The sequence below is a fragment of the Elephantulus edwardii genome, unplaced genomic scaffold (genome assembly GCF_000299155.1).
Source record: "Elephantulus edwardii isolate Elephantulus edwardi_28Jun2011 unplaced genomic scaffold, EleEdw1.0 scaffold00111, whole genome shotgun sequence".
Taxonomy (NCBI): Eukaryota; Metazoa; Chordata; class Mammalia; order Macroscelidea; family Macroscelididae; genus Elephantulus; species Elephantulus edwardii.
In genome coordinates this window covers 8930112-8940410 of record NW_006399861.1, presented here as the reverse complement: position 1 = coordinate 8940410, position 10299 = coordinate 8930112, and the positions used below count along the sequence as shown (strand labels likewise).

Here is a 10299-nt window from a genome sequence, read left to right as displayed (position 1 = left end):
GAAGGGTATTGTTTTTCTTAGCTACAGTTCTGTATTCTCTTTGTCACTGTAGAGAAATCCAACTGATTTTTCTATGTTGATCTTGTATCCTGGTACTTTCCTGCGCTGTCCCTCCCCCGTCCGAAGCATGATGTCTTTCTCCAAGGACTGGTGTCTCCTCACAACATGTCCAAACTATGTTAGACAGAGCCTCAGAATCCTTGCTTCCAAGGAACCACCCGGTTTAACCCTTTGCAGTATGAATCTGTTTGTTTTCCTAGCAGTCCATCGTACTCTCAATACTCTTCTCCAGCAGCACAACTCAAAGGCATCAATTCTCCTTCTATCCTCCTTAGTCATTGTCCAACTCTCTGATGCATAACAAGTGATTGCCAAGACCATGGCCTGTATCAGACGCACCCTAGTCTCCAGAGAGAAACCATTGCTCTTCAGTACTTTGGAGAGGTCCCTAACAGCAGCCTTTCCCATGGCAATGTGCCTTTTAATTTCCTTGCTCCTCGTGCCAAGAGTGTTGCTTGTGGAGCCAAGCAAACTAAAGCTGTGAACAATCTCAATCTCTTCACCATCCATCCTGATGCTGCCAATTGTCCAATGGTGAGAATCTTTTCCTTCTTGACATTGAGCCTCAATCCGTGTTGCTTCAGGTCCTCCTCAGTTTCAGCAAGCAGGGTTGTGTCATCAGCATAACGCAGATTGTTGACAAAATGTCTACCAATCTTTACCCCACATTTCTCCTCGTAGAGCCCAACCTCCCAGATAATCTGTTCTGCATACAGGTTGAAAAGGTGTGGAGATAGGATGCATGCCTGGCATATTCCCTTCCCAATTTTGAACCATGCAGTGTTCCCTTGCTCTGTTCTAACGACTGCGTCCTGGTCCAAGTATAGGTTTCACATTAGAATGATCAAGTGTTCTGGGATTCCCATTCTTCTCAGATTCAGCCACAGTTTTTTATGATCCACACAGTCAAATACCTTTATGTAGTCAATGAAACAGAGTTAGACATTCCTCTGGTATTCTCTGCTTTCAGCTAAGATCCAGCTAACATCAGCTACAATATCCCTAGTACCACTACCCCTTCTAAACCCAGCCTTGACTTCTGGCAATGTGCTGTTCCAGTCATTTTGGGATAATCTTCAGTAGAATCTTGCTTGCATGTGAAATCAATGAGATTGTTCTGTAGTTTTCACACTTTGTTGGGTCACCCTTCTTTGGAATGGGAACAAATATAAATGTCTTCCAGTCAGTTGGCCAAGTGGTTGTTCTCCAGATTTCTTGGCACACTTGGTGAGCACGTCCAGGACAGCATCTTTTAGCTGAAATATGTCAGTTGGTATACCATTTATTCCTGGAGTCTTATTTACCATTTATTCCTGGAGCCTTATCTGCATAGAGTTATAATTTTACCTCCTCTTTGCCAGTTTGTATGCCTTTTATGTCTTTTTCTTTTCTTATTACTATTGCTAAGACTTCCAATATAATATTGAATAAGAGAGGAGATAATGGGCATCCATGTTCTTAAAGGGAATGCCTTTAACTTCTCTCCATTTAGAACAATGTTGGCTCTTGGGTTTTCGTAAATACTTTTAACTATATTGACGAAATTCCCCTCTAGTCCTGTTTTGTTGAGTGTTTTAATCAGGAACGGCTGTTGGATTTTGTCAATGCCTTTTCCGCATCGATGATAGGATCATTTGGTTCTTGTTCTTTTCTTTGTTAATATGATGAATTACTTTGTTTTTCTTTATATTGAACCGTCCTTGCATACTTGTTATGAATCCCACTTGTCATGATGGATTATTTTTTTGATGTATCGTTGGATTCTTTTGGCCATTATTTTATTCAGCATTTTTGCATCTTTGTTCATAAGAGATATTGGCCTATAGTTTTCTATTTTGGTGGTGTCCTTTCCTGGCTTGGTGTCAAGGATATGTTTGCTTTGTAGAATGAGTCTGGGAGAATGTCATCTTTTTCTATTTTCTGAAATAGTTTATGTAGAATTAATGACAGTTCCTCTCTGAATGTTTGATAAAATTCACTTGTAAATCCATCTGGCCCAGGGCTTTTTATGGTTGGAAGTTGTTGTATTATGTTTTCAATTTCTTCTTTTGTAATGGGTCTGTTCACATGTTCAATTTTGGTTTGTGTCAGTTTAGGTAGGTTGTGTGTTTCTAAGTAATTGTCCATTTCCTCTAGGTTTTCATATTTGTTTGAGTGTAGTTTTTTGTAATATTATAATGTTAGCTTTTTTATGTTAGTTGGTTTTGTTGTGATGTTGCCTGATTGATCTCTTATTCTAATTATTTGTGTCTTCTTTTCTTTTGTGAGTTTTGCTAATGGTTTGTCGATTTTATTGACCTTTTCAAAGAATCAACTCCTAGTTTTGTTGATAGTTTCAGTTGTTTTTCTGTTTTCTATTTTATTTATCTCTGCTCTAATTTTCATAATTTCAGTGTTTTTAGAGGGTGTTGGGTTTTCTTGCTGTTTGTTTTAAATTTGTTGGGGATTTTGGGCTAGAGAGCCAATAGTCAATTTTTCCTGCCTTTTGATGTGTTTGCCTTTTGCTATAAATTGACCTCTGATTACTGCTTTGGCTGTTTTCCAGAGGTTTTGGTAAGTAGTGTCTTCATTGTTATTTGTTTCATGGAACTTTTTAATTTTATTTTTTATTATCTTCTTGTACCCAGTCGTCTTCAAACAAGTTGTTGTTCAGCTTTCAAATGTATGATTTTTCTCCTTTATTCTCTTGTTATTAATTTCTAATTTTGTGGCATTGTGATATGAAAAGATACTTTGTATATTTTCTGCGTTTTTTAATTTGTTGATGCTTGCTTTGTGACCTAGAATGTGATCTATTCTGGAGAATGTTCCATGCACATTGGAAAAGAAGGTATATTGTGCTTTTTTGGTGCATTAACCTATAAATATCTAGGAGATCGAGTTGGTTTATTGTGTGGTTTAATTTTCGAGTATCTTTGTTGATATTCTTTTTGGTTGTTCTGTCTTTTCTTGAAAGGTGTGTATTCAACTCTCCAAGTACTATAGTAGTGTTATCTATCTCCCTTTTCAATTTTGTTAATGTGTGTTTTATATATTTTGCAGGTCTTTCATTTGGTGCATAGGTATTCAATATTGTTAAATCATCTTGTTCTGTTGACTCTTTGAGCATTATGCAGTGACCTTCTTTGTCCTTTGTGATGGTTTTTGCATTGAAATTTATTTTATCAGAGATTGAGATGTATTGTTTTCGGCAAGTTACCTGTCAGAGAGCTCTCCAAAATACTGAAGAACAATAATAATGTCAGTTTGAAGAGTGAGGTGCACCTAAGTTAGCCCATGGTCTTTTTAGTTACTGGCTGTGCTTCTGAGAGTTGTATAGTAAATAAGGATGACAGAAGAAGAATTGATGCCTTTGAGTTGTGTTGGAGAAGAGTGCCGAATACATTATAGACTGCCAAAAGAACAAGCAGATATGTCTTAGAGAAGGCCACAGTGCTCTTTGGAAGCAAGGATAGGGAAGTTTTGTCTTTCATGTTTTGGGTGTGATGCTGGGAGAGGCTGTTCTTTGGAAAGGTATGTCATGCTTGGAAAGGAAGACCCCAGTGAGGTGTATTGAGATGGTGAGGATAGTATGGGATGGGACAGGAATTCAGGTCTGTTGTTCATAAGGTTGTTATGAGCGAAACCTAACAGCATCTAACAAAAACAGTAACAACAGTTGTACTGTGTATTATAGGATATTTTGCCTCTTTTCACTAGATGTTGATGGCATTTCCCATCCTCACCTGTGACTGCCAAGAAGCCCTCGGACAAAGTCAGTCAGATATTTGCTGGGCAGGAAAATCATATCTGGTTGAGAACAACTAATACAACCAATATAAACGAATGGTTAAGTGATAACAAAGAAAAACAAAAGGAAGAAAAAAACCCCAACCACCCAGATCTATTCTCAGAGTTGCCTTTTTTCCTCAAAACAAGTTTTATTTAAGTAAAGGGTTTAAATACATTATGTCAGAGTCATTTTTTTAAAGAAAAAGAACTTGTTAAATTTTTCTTTATTCCTGAATGTAGTGATTTAATCATTCAGTATACAGCTTTCATATTTGAAAGAATTTTACCTTTGAAGTAAAATGCAGCACACAGCTAACACTGTAGTTGGTTTTCAGAGGCTGTCAATCACTTGGGAGGAGATTCCCTATCTGTCTCCTGTGGAGTATCTGTTGGATTTGAACCATGTTCCTTTGTGTTTGCTGGACAACTCCTTACCTTCTAGGCCACCAGAACTACCCTTAGAAGATTTTTGTAGTATTAGCAAGGGACAGATCTTTATTTTGATGCATTATTAAGTTGAGATAATGTCAATAAAGTTTTCTGTAATAAATTATTAATATATTTTCTAAAGTAATTTTGAGTCTCCCTCCACTCTGGAAGTTGGCTGGCTGGCTGATGTCGCGGTGGTGCTCTTGCCTTGGTGGCAGTCAGGCAAGGGAGGTTTGTGAGGTCCATTTGTTCTTTGTTACTGTTCTGATTGGGGGCAGAGGCCGAGGCCTGCTCAAGGGTGTGACTTTAAAATCCTGTAGGGCCTGAGAGTTTCAGAACTGTTTTTAATTGTTTTTGGTGAAACATTCTTTTTTTTTTTAAATTATTTTTTATTATTTTTGTGTGTGCCATCAAATTGGATCTGACGGTACAGGAGGAGATTGCCCCTCCTTTCCAGCAGAGCATCTGGTGGATTCAAACCACATATCTCTGGGATTGCAAAGCAGTTTCTTGCCACTAGGCCACCAGAGCTCCCTAGGTGAAACTTTCTTCTAGGTCATATAGCACTGGTCTGTCCATTTGCTGTACAGAGGTAATTCCTGTTGGCTGTGAAGCTGAGCACTGTGACTCTGATGTGTCAGATGTGATAATGATTATGCATAATGGACAGTGTTTATTGGAGCTCCCCGATTAAAAAAAGCTTGGAAGCAGAAGTGACATCCTCTTCCACAATAACTTGCCTCTGGAAACCCTGTGAATTTGGAGAAAGGATGAAAGTTATTCAAGTGTCCAGGTCTTTTGTCCATAGGGTCGCTATGAGTTGCCTATGACCTGACAACACCTAACAACAAAGTAATTTTGTTGCTAGCATCTCCTTTTGCTCTATTTGTACATAGGATCAATATGATTTTGGTAGCACCTGACAAAAACAAAGTCTATATAATAAGGACCCTTGGTGGCAAAGTGTATGACTTGTTGGGCTATTAATTTGAATCTATTAAGTTGTCCTGAGGGAGAAAGATGAACAGTTATCTCCTGTAAAGATTTAGTCTCAGAAACCAATGAACGGTTGTTTTGAGGTAGACTTGAATCAGTGGCAGTAGGTTTTTGTTTTTTTAAGTACCATATGCATCATGCTGTTTCTGTTACTGTTGTTATTACCAGCCTTCAAAGTTAACTTTAACTTAGTTCATACTACATTGCACTAACTCAAAGGAAACACCTTTCTGTGGTTCAGGGCCACCAGCAGCTCTGCAAAAGAAGGATAAACAGTCTTCTCCCATGTGATTTTATTGCCTCCCTAATCCCACGGGAAGTCAGCTGTAAGTTGGTTTTGGCTTAACTGCAAATGATTGCTCATGCTATTGTTAGGTGCCACTGAGTCTACTGTGACAGCAGATTGGAACCATTTCCTATCCATGCTCTAGATTTCCATCTGGTTTGGAAAGAGAGAGGGTCCATGAAAAAGAGGAAGACCCCCAATGAGATGAGTTGGTACAGTGACTGCAGCAGTGGGTTCAAGTGTGCCAGACATGATTGAGGATGATACAAGATAGGACAGACAGGTTTCATTTCTGCTGTTCAGAGGTTTGCTTTGAGTTGTACTCGGCTCAACTACAGGTAATGACAAGATGCCCATTGTTGTACTCACCATGTCACCCCATCTCATTGAGGGATCCTCTTTCACTGATTCTCTACCTTTTCCAGAATGATATAGTTTTTAAGGGCTGGCCCCTTCTGACAACATGCCTAAAATATATCAGCTGAAGTTTCCCCATCCTTGCCTCCGGGGGGAAGAACCCCATATATCCCTTCCACTTCTTCCTAGACAAATTTGCTTTTTCTTTTGTCAGTCCGTGGTATATTGAAACCTCTCCTCTAATACCACAGTTCTGTCACCCTTACTCCTTTGAATCAGGAACACTTTAGTCTTTAAACTCCTACCTTTGTTCTTTATTGCTTTGGAGAGGTCCTTGACAGCAGATTTCTTGATGGCTCCTACTGTTAGTGTTAATTGTAAACTCAAGTAAAATGAAACTGTTGACATCCTCAGTCTTCTCTATCTGACATGAATGATATTGCTTCGTAGTCCAATAGTGAGAATTTTAATTTTGTTGATATTATGATGTAACCATTTAAAGGCTCTTGTCTTTGATATACTTCCGTTAACTGCTTCAAGTCGTCTTCACTTTTTGCAAGCAAGATTGTATCATCTGGCTAGTACAGATTGTTTTAAGTCAATCCTGATGCCACTTTCTCTTCTTTATATAGTCTAGTGTCTTGTATGGTTTGCTCAGCATGTGGATTGAATAGGAATGGTCAAAGAATCCAACCATGATGCACACCTTTTCCTGATTTTAAACCATGCAGTGTTCTCTTGTTCTGTTCAAACACCTGCTTCTTGGTCTATGTATAGGTGTTACATAAGTGCAATTAGGTGTTCTGGAATTCCCATTATTCTCGTTGTGACTTGGCAGATCATAACAAATTATGGATAACAAACTTCTATAATCAGTAAAACATAGATAAACATCTTTGTGATATTTTCTGCTTTCAGTCAAGATCTGTCTAACATCAGTAGTGATATTCCTCATTTTGCAGTCTATTTTGAATCCGGCTTGATTTTCTGACAGTTCGCTGTTGATGTAGTGTTCTAGCCATTTTTGAATAATCTTCAGCTTGAGTTTACTTGTATGTGATGTTAATGATAATGCTTGATAATTTCCACACTCTGTTGGGTTATCTTTTTTTTTTGGAACTGGGGGGAAGAACCCCATATATCGCTTCTAGTCAGTTGATAAGTAGTTGTCGTCCAGATTTCTAGGCATAGCCTAGTAAGCATGTCAACAGGTGCATCTGTATCTTGCAACACTTCATTTGTTATTCTATCCATTCCTAGGGCCTTATTTAGTACAGCTTGAATTTCTTCCTTCATTACTGTTGGTTCTTGATTATATGCTACATTGTTTACTAGTACTTTTTGGTATCGTGACTCTGTATATTCCTTTCATCTTCTTTTGATGCTTTCTACATAATTCTGTATTCAGATTTCAGCCGCGCTTCTCAACAAAGAAGCAGGAATGGCCATCATTTTTGAAATAAGAAGCTTTTGAATTTATATTCCTTGTGAATAATGGAAGAATATTGTTGGATATAGTTCTGGAAATAGAGCTCTTCTGATTAGAAGACTCGCCTATAAGCATTCATTAATAACTGGAACATGGAATGTATGAATGAATCTAGGAAAATTGGAAGTTTTAAACAATTCAATGGATTGCATGAAGATCAACACTGCTGAGCTGAGATCGATTAAGGTTGGTCAGACAGTCATATGATCTACTTTTTTGGGAATGACAAATTGAAGAAGAATGATGCTGCATTTATCATCAAAAAGTACATTTCAAGATGTATCTTTGAAGTATGATGCTGTGAATGAGAGAATACTATCTACATGCATTCAAGGAAGACTTGTTAATACAACTGTCACTCAGGTACACGCACCAGTCACTAAAGCCAAAGATGAAGAAATGGAGGACTAATACTGAAATGGGTCAAATTGCACCCAAGATGCATTAATAGTAAATGGTAACTAGAATGAAAAAGTTGGAAAGAAATAAGGAGGACTGGTAATTGGAAAATACAGATTTGGTAACAGAAATGAGCCTGGAGATCATATAGAATTTTCTATATTTCACTGATTTATTAATTGTAGATACCTCTTTAAAAAAAATACTCATCGTGTGTGTGTGTGTGTGTGTGTGTGTATACACCTCACTTGATTGACTACAACTCCAGAAGAATCAGATTGATCACATCAGTGGAGAAGCTTAATATCAGTAGTCAAAACAAGGCTAGTGATTGAGTGGAACAGGCATGGAACTTCATATTGAAGGTGAAGAAAATATAAACAAGTCACCCAAAATATGACTCTTAAAAGCCATCTCAAGAATAGATTTGATGCATTGAACACTAATAACTGAAGACTAAGTAGTTGGGGAATGACATCAGGAATATCATCCATGAAGAAAGCAAAAGGTCACTACAAAAATGGAAGGAAAAAAAGACCAAAATGGATGTCAGGAGACTCTAAAACTTGCACTAAAATGAAATGAAAGTACAACAAGAGGAAGGAATGCTGAAGCAAGAGAATGGGAAAGATTTCAAAGGACAGCTTGAGAAGGTAGAGTATTGTAACAAAATGTACAAAGAACTAGAGTTAGAAAAGCAAAAGGGGTGAACATGCACACCATTTCTCAACCTGAAAGAAATGAAAAAAAAATTGTCACCTCAAAGTGTAATACTGAAGAATTCAATGACAAAATCTTGAGTATTGTAGAAAGCATGAAAAGAAGGTGGAAGAAAACAAATTAAGTCTACAATTTAAATTACATATTTATCCTTGAAAAGCTGAGTAGGTGGCTAGCCAGCTGGGGCCGCGGTGATGACGGGAGGCAGAGTCCAGGTTCCCTCTGGGAATGCTGGATGGAACCTTTCTCTGTCCTCTGGAACATTTCCAGTTTTAGGTAATGCCTCACATCTCTCCTCCCTGGGGACCCCCTGAAGTCCCCATGCTCCCCAAGAAGACAACTTGAACTTAGACCATCCCAGGATGTTGTGGAGGCTGCTGGTGTGACCATGCATGCTGGTCCTGCTTGTGGCCTCCCAGCTGGCTGTCGTGATTTACCTGTCTTTGTGGGGCTTCCAAAGCCCTAGTGGCTTATTTGGTCAAAATCAAGGGCCCACTTTTGATTATTCTCACCCACATGATGTCTTTGGTAAGCTCAGTCACCCCATTGGTACAGGAGGCCTTCAAGCTCCTCAAGGTCTGCCCTACTATCCAGAACGACCTCCTCTCTTAGTGGATCCTGTGTCAGTGTCCTTTATACCAGTGCCATTACTGGCAGAGATTGTGGAAAGAAACCCCTAGCTGGAACTTGGGGGCTGGTACTGCCCAGCTGGGTGTGAGCCCCACTCACAAACAGCCATCATTGTTCCTCACCATGCCTAGGAGCAGCACCTGTGCGTGCTTTCTACCATGTGCACCCCTTTCTGCAGCACCAGCAGCTTGCTTACGGCATCTACGTCATCCATGAGGTTGGAAACAGAACATTTAAAAGGGCAGAGCTGCTAAATGTTAGAGTTAGGGAGGCCCTCCGTGATGAGGAATGGGACTGCCTGTTTCTGCATGATGTGGACCTTCTGCCAGAGAATGACCACAATCTATGTTTGTGACCTCTGGGGACCCCGGCATGTTGTTGTTGCCATGAACAAGTTTGGATACAGCCTTCTGTACCCCCAGTATTGCGGGGAAGTCCCTGCACTCCTGACCAATACATGAAAATGAATGGCTTCCCAAATGAATACTGGGGCTGGGGTGGTGAAGATGACGAGATTGCTACCAGGGTGCGCCTGGCTGGGATGAAGATCTCTCAACCTCCCACATCTGTGAGGCACTACAAGATATTGAAACACCGAGGAGATCAGGGCAGTGAGGAGAATCCACACAGATTTGACCTCTTAGTCTGAACCCAGAACTGCTGGACACAAGATGGGATGAACTCACTGAAATACCAATTGCTGGCTCAAGAACTGGGCTCTCTCTACTAACATCACAGCAGACATTGGGGCTTACTCTCGGGGCCCCTGTGCCCCCTCTGGTCCCCGTTTTCCACCTCGATCCTCCCAGGCCTTCCGTTAAGAGATGCTGCAGCACCGGCCCCCAGCAAGGCCTAGTCCTCCACCTACTGCCAACCACATAGCACCCCATGGTTCACACTTACTTCTCCTTCCTGCCTACCTTAATCACTGAATCAGAGGAGTGGTACTCCTCACTCAAAACCCCTCACTATTCTCTGGAGGGATGTAGGGGGCCTGAACTCTAGTGCTATGCTGGTGGTCATGGCTCTTCTTCACTGCTGGACTGGAACTGGGCTCCTCTAGACCTGGAGCTCCCTCTTTCTTAGGGTCACTTACCAGGCCTTATGACTGAATCCTTGATGTCATGATTTTATGTGACAGATACTGAGAGTCCCTTCCTTC

General features: G+C 40.0%; 1 protein-coding gene and 1 pseudogene across 3 annotated transcripts in view; both read left to right on the top strand.

The window, feature by feature from the left end:
• The window catches only part of SNX14 (sorting nexin 14), a 201213-nt gene that overhangs the window by 54201 nt on the left and 136713 nt on the right, over window positions 1-10299 (top strand). The window lies entirely within an intron of this gene.
• LOC102861768 lies at window positions 8870-10069 on the top strand (annotated as a pseudogene).